We start from the raw sequence: 10,560 nt of genomic DNA, 5'->3' as shown, positions 1-10,560 counted from the left end.
GAGAGAACCTTCATTGTTCGGGTGAGTGGAGGGACGTGCGCCACTCGCCGATAATTACAGCTTTGGGTGAATTTGCGAGCCTGCAGAACAGAAGAGCGCGCTGCACCTTAACGCAGCCGCGATTGTGCGATGAATGGAGGCGAGCTGCGCTCAGAGCACAAACAGCCGGAGTTACATGTCAGTTTGTGTAAAACGATTGAAACACTTGCCGCAAATTTACCTTTTGTACTCATTGACGCTTCCAAACCGTGAAAAAGCCCTTCTGCCAGTGTTAATAACGATAACGTGTCTCCATCCCGTGCATGACAAAAGTCATACTTCTTTTTCCTCCTCCATTGCTAAAACAAAGAGATCTGGAAAAGTTGCTCTCGTTCCCTCAGCCAGGTGCTGGAGACCTTGAAACAACCTCAAACAACTTTGCACCTTCTGCCGTGCATTAACGCAAGGTTGGGGAAAGCTTGTTGGCTCCTGCACCCTATGGATTGCTCACTGTGATGTCACAAAGGGTGTTGCTAGCTCTCCCAGGGGGGTTGGTGACGGCCCTGGCCAGATGTTGACTCCACCTTTTTGAGTCCAAAGCATTTTGAGTCCGCCTTATTTTTTTAATCACTTTTAATAACCAATGGAGTCGTCAGTCTAATCGCAATAAGAGACAGCCCAGTGTTTTGGCAGGTGGCTGCGAACAGCGGGTTAATGTGTTGTTTTCTGGAGATTTGATTGATTGTTTATGGGTGATTAATCCCGCTGCACTGGAGTCCGTTCATCATTTATGGACTTTCATCAGCAAAGTGGCTCCCGGACACTCGTGAGCTGAGCAGTCAAACGGAGGGACCAGCGAACATGACACAAATCCCCCCAGTGAGCCGTGCGTGCGGATTGGTGCCATAAACGCGGGTGTTGTGGAGTGAGAGTGAGGTGGGTGCACGCCGCCCCTCCAAAGCTTTAACCACAATGAGATTAGTGTCAGTTGGCAGCATTAATCCCGGCCGTCCCCCTCAGCGGCGGCTGGAGGCTGCAGGAAGCCGGCCCACCGTCAGTCGAGGAAAACACCACGGGCTGGGGTGGGGTTGGGTAGGGGTGTCGGGGGGCCGAGCGTCTGGGGCGGGCCGGAGCGACTTAACGTAATAATGGATTAATCACGCACGTCCCTTTTATGCACAACATGTAAAGGGGAGCAAACGCATGGCGGGTCGGGTCGGGTCGGGGCTGCTTGAGTGAATTCACAGGGGGGGCGTGGTTTGAGGTTTTTAGTTGTTTGAAAATGATTCATTTTTATTATGAAAATAAGGTCCAGCGAATGAGATAAAGTTAAACACAACTAATGCAAATATATAACAATGAATCAGCAAGCAAACAAATAAATAAATCTGACAAACAATTTGTGTTGGAAAGTTTTAATCATTTACTTAAAGAAATATGCAAAGCCCACTGTAATGAATGTACAATCTCCATACATATTGATATAATTGATATATGTATATATATATATATGTATATATATATATATATATATATATATATATATATATATATATATATATATATATGTATTGATATAATTTTCTTGCAATTCTGTCAAAAGAGGGCATTAACATTATGTTTTGTCACTGCTGAAAACAAAATGGTGGTTGATTGTATATTAACTTCAAAAACTGAGGCACCGTCATTTTCTTATGGATCCCAAATGCAAAGAACTCTTAATGTTGCTGTAGGCATCATATACACCCTTTTTTTCTTTCTTTCTTTCTTTTTTTTTTCTTCAAAATAATAAAATACAAAAAAAAAAAAAAAAAAAAAAATCCAACCCCTGTCTCGGAGCCGAGCTGGTTCCCCACCAGAGACATCCCCAGTCTCCCGTCCCCTCCCTTCCCCTCCGACGTTGGTACGATCCAAAAGCCCAGCGGTTTGTTTGCTTGGGAAAGGAGAATATCCTCTGAGGTCAAGTCAAACAGGATGTGCTAGAGTGTGGTCCTTCACTCCTATTGGCTCTTTGTAATAATGCTCACTGCTGGGCTGCACACACACACACACACACACACACACACACACATGCACACACACAAATGAATAAGTATGGTTGTGTGTGTGTGTGTGTGTGTGTGTGTGTGTGTGTGTGTGTGTGTACATCCGCTATGTAATACCTTGCAACCACACAGTCGCTTTTTGGGAAATTCCTCTCTGACAGGCTACCCAGTTGTATTTACCTTAAAAGACGGGTTTGTGTTGAAACCGGCGTGCTGGGAGCAGCTTTGTTTGAACAAGACGTTGTGTTGGGAAAATGTCAAACCCTAAAACTAATAAACAAATGGGCAATAGATGAAAACGCGCGTTCGGATCGCTAGAATTGCTGCGTCAGCATCTGAGCGTTCCGGTTGAAGTCGCAAAGGAAACAATTTCAAAATCTTATTTTTTTCCTTTAATCCAACCCCTCAGAATTAATAAGCAGTCCTGGAGATGTTTGTTAGCTCTGGTGTATCCAAGCAAACGGGGGGGAGTTTGGGTTATTTATCGAGTGGTGAGTAAACTGTAAATGTTCATAAACTGACGCTCTTTCAGCGGCAGAATCAATACAGTTGTTTATTTCTTGGCATCGGCGCGGTTTGTTTTCGCTGCCAGTCAACTGCGCAAACATGTTTTGGCAGATGCAGCGTTTTTAATAAAGGATTATCTGCATCGGCGTCATTTAATTAATGCCTCCTCCCCGGCCAAATGACGCCAAAACGCTTCCCATGCAACTGATTAGGTGAGACAAATGACCTTTTAAAAACCTCATCCAATTATCCAAACAATAATTTACACCCTAAAGGAATCAGATAATAAAACGATTGGTGTTTCTACACAATGAATCCGTGTGGTTTCATTATAACAACAAGATGATGGTATTTTGAATCCGGGGTTGTGTGAGGTCTCTGTCTTGTTTGGCACAGAAGAGCTGATCAGCGTGCTGACAAGTCTTACATGTGCATTCAAGCCTCACAAGACTCAGTCTTTGGCTTGCATTTGATATTACAGTTCCATTGCAATTGCACTGCAGAAAGTAGCAAAGTCATCAGGCCGTTTGAGAATGACAATGAGATGTTTTGACAGCAAAATTAAAAGTTTCTGTTTGTTCACTTGCTTTGTCTCACAAATTAATTTCTTAAAGTCACAACTGTTTTGATCAAATCAAGATCAAATGATCAACAGAAAAAAAAAAAAAATGTAGTTTTTCCTGTGCACATAATCTAATTAGTCACGTTACAAATTAGCCGCTGACATCACTGTGTGCGTTTCACGACAGCCAATAGCTACTTTTCTTTCAGTGGCAGCACCGTTTGTTTGATGTCGTCTCCCACCCTGAAAATTGGCTAAATGATGTGGAACAATCCAAGATACCGTCTGCAGATGTCTGTCGTCGGCGTGTTCCAGCATTCCTCTCCCAAAGGCCGCACGGCTGCAACGCAGCTGGCTGTTTAAAAGATATCCCACATTTTTTGTGAACCTCACGATCAGTCGAGATCAACGTGTTTTTCGCCAAGTTGTGTAGCCGCAGCTATGTTGCAATCACAGCGCTGACCATTGACAAAGTGCCTTGTCCAAGCGCCCTTTAGAAACAGCAGAGTATCTGAAGATACAAAGTCCACCGGGTATTGTTGGTATGAATAGTGAACCTTCGGGCGTCATGCGCTTCACAGGGCATCCTCCTGGTGCCCGGCGTTTCTGGCCGACAGCCTGGAGCCGTGAGTGCCGACAGTGCCTGAGGGCAAAACAGTGGTCACATGGCTCATATCCCAGGGCATCCACTCCGCAGTGTCTGACAGATGCAACGCTGCAGGCGTGAGCATTTCTCTTTTGTTTTGTTTCTTTCTTCTTCTTTTCTTCTTCACAGAATGCCATATTTGACTTGCAGGACAGATTTGCAATATTTTTTGTTTGTCTGACGGAAGATGAGACTGCTTTCATAATAATAATAATGATAATTATAAGAAAAATTACAACATTTGTTGCATATTTAGCCCTTTTCAGCGTCCGGTAAAACAATTGTGTTCAAATTTCCTGCTGCAACAGATGCTTTGTTATTCGCAACGTATCAGCATGCCCTTTGTGACATCACAATCAAAGGGCAGTGCAAGTAAAAAAGGGCTTTTTTTCATTGGCTGTGTGTTTTGTGAGCAGCTGCAGGGATTCTCGCCATAAGTGTTAGGAAACTTTGGTTGCCATCATGAAAACCTCTTGCTGTTTATAAAAAGCGACTGCTGAGGTGCAAGTGAAATTAGATTCTACTGTACGATGAAAAAATGGCAAAACATTCTTCCTGCATGTTGTCATGCAGGTCGTGCACCGATGACTCACTCGTCCGATGTTTCCTAATGCAACATCTAATGAGCTTTGACGTGATGTTTCAACGTCACCAAAAGGTTAATTAGGCAGTTTTAAAGGTTACCGTTTCTTTTGTGTTTTTCGCAACTAATGCAAAGGCATCGAATTGTCCGCGTAAGTGGCTTCACATGCGGAGCGAGGACGGGCGTGTTTTAGTGCTCTGCAGTTTTCTCCAATGTATGTATTTATTTTTTCTCACAAAAAATGCCCCTTTCATGGTGACAAAAGAGGTGGATGTTGAAAAAGAGGCGAGTGGCCTGTTAGAACATCCTAATGGGAGGCCGATGGCTTGGAAATTGAATCAATTAGGAAGCAGAGGTCAGAGGAAATGACCTCAGGGTCGGCGAACCCCACCTCCTGACCACAGGAAGGGCCACGCTCGCAATGTTGTCATAATGGATGCTCTTGTGTTTCCAATACTGACCGTAAAACCAGTCAGATCAGCCACCCCATAACCTCTAAATCCACCAAAATGTACATGCAAGGTCAGTATTTTATTGACTTTTAGAGCGTTTCAGAGAAAAGAGTCAGGATCTGATCAAGGTTTCTGCCCTCTGCACAGTTTTTCCTCATTAACTTCCCTCTCAGTGCTTGATCTGTGTGGGGGAAAAAAAAAATTGAGGCTTTAAGAGCTCGGTCAACACCTGCTCGTCACGTAAAGTGTCCTGAGAAAACTTTATTATTACATGGCTCTATAGAAATAACAGCTGGTTTGACTTTTGGGTCAAAGGGACCCAGGCCTGGGACCCCTAGTGTGAAAACGCCCTAATAAGTGTGTGTGTGTGTGTGTGTGCGTGTGTGTGTGTGTGATCTACCGCAGCGGGCAAATATTAAAAATCAGTCATTTTAATGGCAGCTGAGTTGCGTTTACGTAGCAGCGGCGGCTTTCCTGTCTCGCCAGCCACTCGGGCAACTTTTGCAAGTCAGCACGAACCTGCAGGCTGACAGGCCACCTTGCAAGCTCCCACCTGCCAATCTAGAGCATAGAACACACACTGTCTCACTCACTCACACACACACAGAGACACGCTCTATTCCTCGTTTCGGATCGTTTCGGTGTTTCCGCATCGCTGCGACGGTTTCCTCGGCGTTGAGCCGCAGCCTTGAGGTGCGCCGGGTTAAGACGGGAAATGTGCGTGAAAAGCAGCGGTGGCGAGCGGGAGGATGAGAGCAGTGAGATTTGTGTTTATCTGCGGAGATGGTCCTGCGGTATTTTTAGAAGGCTCTTGTTTTTTCCTCCGTAAATTCCAGGTTCCGGCTGTTTTTCCTTCTCCTTGTTCCCAGCCTGTGAATGCAGGGCCGCTTCCTCTCCCTCCTTCCTATTCTGAGCCTCTGATTGCATGGAAGTGGGAGGCGGTTGGAGGGAGTTGGTGCGCGCGTACGTATGGGAGAGCGGGAGATGTGTGTGTGTGTGTGTGTGTGTGTGTGTGTGTGTGTGTGTGTGTGTGTGTGTGTGTGTGTGTGTGTGTGTGTGTGTGTGTGTGTGTGTGTTGTGAATGTGGAGGGAGTGTGTGTGCTTTTTTCTTCTGTCAGTCACTTTAACCTAATGAGCGCTTGTGTGTCGCCGGGTGTTGGGTGTAACCGTCGCAGAGAGATCAGCGTGTCAACTGGTCCCCAAGTGCTGCTTTCTCCCATCCAGCTGGTAATGGATGGTGTGCAAGTGTGTGTGTGTGTGTGCGTGTGTGTTCGTGTGTGTGTGTGCGCGCGCACGCACGCGTGCACTCTCTGCCCTGCAAGCTCTTCCCAGCGAGGAACAGACAGATGGATCTCGCTCCGGCCAATCCTGTCTGAGTCTGGCTTTGATCTGACTGTACAGCCGAGCCGAGGGCCAAATTATTTTAAACGAGGTGCAAACATACCAGAGGGGGGCGTTGGGAGAAAAAGTAACGACAAAGACGCGTAACAGTGACTTTTGTGTTTATTTGATTTTTTGTGCAGCTCCCCACGAAACACTTTGTTTTCTCTGCAGCTTTTAGGTTGCGCGCTTGTTGTTGCTCGTCGGGTGATGGGCGTCACACACGCGCACAATAGCGGATTTTCTGCTGCGGTGACGCAGCGTCAGTCTCGATCAAGCATTTTATTTCAGCCGCTAGTTTATAAAAGTCTTTGCCCTAGTTACTTTTTTTTTTTCGCTGAGCTATTTTAACAAGGGAGGCGCAGCCCCGTTGCAAATGTTTACATGTATACATTTGATATTTAAGCCCGCTATTGCTGTGTGGCCCGGAGTCTTGATTGCTAGATGTCAGTGTAAACACATGAAAAGAGTCGAGTTTTGCACATAAACACATTTCTGGCTCTTCAGAGCGAGCTCGGCCTCGGAGGGAGCCTCCGTCCTCTTGAAACAAAGAGCAATATATTAAACTGCGCCGCACAGTCAGGGTGACTCGCGTTCAAACCTTTGGATTGGACTGCATGGGCAGTGTTTAGTTCCTGTTTAGCATTGTTTTCTTTCAAAATGGCTGAAGTAATGAACGTTATTGTACTCGTTAGTGTCAACTAATTTTGTTAGCAAAGACACAGTACAGCTGCATTTAGGCCATATTATGTGTATGCAAGTTAAGAATTTAGACATCGCGAAGAAAATCTCCTCTGCTTTCCACAGTAGCGTCAGGTTTTCTCCGTCGGGTCCGTTTTTTTTTGTTTTTTTTCTTTCAAGGCATAAAGTCATGAGCCATGTAATGGAAACACAACCATCCCGTCATTACTATTTCTCCAGAGACGTGTGCGGCAGGTGCAGTGGCGGCAAAGTCGATAGGAGGGAAATGTCAAAACGAGGTGTGATTTGTGTGTTTTTGTTCTGCGGTCGAACAGCTCCGTGTTGACACATAAACAAAGTCGCACTGCAGCTTGCGCCACTGTTTATTGCACAACAAGCTGCTCGCGCCCCTCCGCCATGTTGGATTTTTTTTTCATTATCTTCCCTCCCTTCGATCTGCAGTTCCGAGCTTGACCAAGTGTTGCACGAAGGCGCTCGTGGAAATGAAACGACGGGGAGAAAAGTGTCAGGCTGTTGTTTCTCCGTGGGAGGATCTCACGTCCTCTCTTACGCCCCCCCCCCCCCCCCCCCCCGACCTCTTCAATGCGTCTTTACCCGCGGAGTCGTGAGAAACGCGGGACACTGGAGGATTGCATTAAAAATTTGGCGTTTTTGAAGCATGTACGTCTAATAACGTAAACTGCAGCTCGCCTTCCACACTCCATATATATTATTCTGCTTCCTTTCAGTAACTTGCAGGAATATTTGGGCTGACAGTGGAGGTATCCCCTTTTCATTCCAGCATTATCTCGATGAGACATTATGATAAGTATTTTTCCAGACGGCCAAGAGCTTTCGGCTCTGAACGATACGCTCTCGTCTCACTCCCCACTTATGCTTGTCTGGAATTTCCAGCTGACGGAAAGTGATAGGGCCCTTGTTATCTGTGTTTAGACTATAGATGTTTATGGTGCATATTTTCTCTGAATGAATTAAAAAAAGTCAACCCTTTGTGTATTTTACGCGGATGACACTGAGATCTACATCACAAAAGCACGGTGGTAACGATTCACTGAGGCCGCTGCACAGGAAATCCTCTATTTATTTTCCACCATTGGTATTGTGAATTTCTGCATTATTTTTTATTTTTAGTACTGTTCCTTTGGTTGTTTTATATGTGCTTTACAAATAAAGTGGACTCTGCCGCTGCTGGTTTTAATGTCCGTAAGCGCTTGAAAGCCGGAATCCCACAGCGGGGTCGGACGTGGATCGACAGCTCACTGCGCGAGGGTTTGTTTTACAGGGATAGAAGGAATTTGTCCTTTCCTGGCCCCGTACATCAATATGGCAGATGTTTCCTAAAGGATGGATCACGAGGCCTTTTTTCAAACGGATTCTCAAACTACCTTAATTACTGTTTGTTTTGTCTCCTCCTCCCCCTCCCCTCCGCTCCCCATCTCCTCCGGCCCCCGCATTCCCAGTCTTGCGTCAAACACATCTGAAGAGCATTCTCAAAACAAAACAGGAGCTCGTATTTGGCGCTGCGCACGTTGGCCCTTTGGACGCGTGGGGAACTGAAGCATTGTTTCAGAGCTTTTATCCATCGGCCATTTGATCTCGGCTCCCGTCCACCGTCCAGAATGCACTCGGCCTGCCGCCCGTCGCCCGGACCGCTCATTCCAACCGAACAGAAATCTCATTCATGGTGTTTTTCCATTTCAGAGATGGGTATTGAGCGGCTGATAGGATATCAAGCGCACCTAAGTGCTTCCGTTTCCTTCCCTCCCTTTATTTTCTTTCCTCTTCACAGAGGACTCCGGCTCTCTATCAGGGGCCCCACACATGCTCCGTGTCACGTCCTGTCGAGCGAACAACAGCCTCTACCTTCCCTATCACAGACAGCGGGTGCCGTCGGAGATCGCTCGCCCCGCGTTCGCGAATGGCTGATGGAAAAGCTTCGGAAACAATTTGCTGCGAAAGGGAAATTTTCTTTTAAAGTTGTGTTTTTCTTCTGCTGGGGCGAGAGGATTCCTCGAAATCGACCCGTTTCCTCCCCCAAAATGCCTCCTCATCATCAGCAATTTGTTCTGAAAAAGGGCGCAATGCAATTCCGAACCACGTCAAGCGTGCTCTCATTTCACCGCTCCCTGCCTTGTTTATGGACCTTCAGCTGTCTTTCATCCTCGTGTTTGTTGACGTTGCCCTCCTGAGAATAGAGGTTGCCAAGCACTTCTCTTAATCTCTAAAATTAAGACAAACAATCTCCAAGACCTTGAACGAAGAGTCTGACAAGACTTGCAAGGTAGGCTCAACTCGCGGCGGTTTTGTTAAAAAACAACTGTCACTAAAACTCCAAATTCCCTCCTTGGCTATCAATCTTTTTCTCTTAAACCTGCCAAATGTGGTGTTCAGCCGTCAGTGCCTTTGTCAGAGCCTGTCAAGGAAACACGACAAGCTCCATCCTGACTGGTATCTTGGCTTCGCATCCAACAGGGCTACAAGTGAGGAATGACCTCATGCTCCCGTGACTCAACATTTCTTTCGGTAGTACACGGCAGTGCCGGAATGCCTTGAGTTAGGTGAGGAGATGGTGAGATACTGACTCACTGGTCTGATTTGGTATCCTGTCAGAATGTTTGACCGCACAAGCCAAAGAACAGTTATGTGATTCACGGAGACCTGGCAGAATGGCAGCGTTGCATTGCGGCTAGAAGGACTTGCTTCTCTCCAGGTACCCGCCCTCCTCCGAGACATGCACATTGGGCTAATTAAGAGCTCTAAACGGTGTGTAGGTGTGACTCCATCTGCCCTGCAACCAGAGGTGGAGCCAGAGGAGTGTCCGGGGTGGCCCTGGCTACCCCTGAAATCTATTTGGCCACCTTGAGTGCCACCCCAGTCGTACAATTCTGTCCGGCAGCACAAGGTTAGCTTGTTTAGTCGAAGGATGTGCTGTGGATTCATCCCCTGCACGATTTACACATCCACATCGGACTGACTCCTGATCTGGATCTGGCAGTTAGCGATTCCAGAAGATCCACAATCACTTCTCTGCTCCAATCCCATTGCATTGTGTGGCATTAAGGAGGAGAAGACGTGATCTCACCGCACGGCTCGGACGTTGACCAAGCCTGCAGGAGCGTGCACGAGTTTTGGGAGTGCAGTGTTTGTAGCCCCCTCCACTCCCACCAGTCCAGCCCCTGCCCTCTCCGTGGCAGCGGTGATTCATGTGATTTAGAGGAGTGTGGGAGGGGAAGTCGGGTGGAAGGGGAGGAAGTGAGGCAGGAAGTAGGGGGGAAAAGCTGGTCTATCAACGAGGCCTGATAATGGAGACCCACAGGAAACCGCTTAGGAGGATTTTCCACGATGTCGCACAGGAGCCCTGGCACACACAAACACACACACACACACACACACACACACACACACACACACACTGAGTGAGCGTATCACCCCATGCCCACCCCCACCACCTCTCCTCTAATCCCACACAGGCAGGGCCACCCACGCCCACCAGGGTGTCATGTGATACAGCAGCCAAAAAGGTGCAACGCCGTCGTCTGTCGCAATCAGCGCTTTTTTTTCTCTCTCTGTTCAATCCCCTCCTGTTTTCTCAAATGCAATCATCATATTTGTCACCGCGTCCTCCTTATCGTCGTCTTCTGGCTGCACCTGCTCCGATTGGGGCACCGTGCCAGCTTCCCATCCCGGGGCCCCGTCATTGGCTG

The sequence above is a fragment of the Nelusetta ayraudi genome, unplaced genomic scaffold (assembly GCF_046127955.1).
Source record: "Nelusetta ayraudi isolate G7.1 ecotype Tasmania unplaced genomic scaffold, CSIRO-AGI_Nayr_v1 ptg000100l, whole genome shotgun sequence".
NCBI lineage: Eukaryota > Metazoa > Chordata > Actinopteri > Tetraodontiformes > Monacanthidae > Nelusetta > Nelusetta ayraudi.
This window is presented reverse-complemented; position numbering follows the sequence as displayed.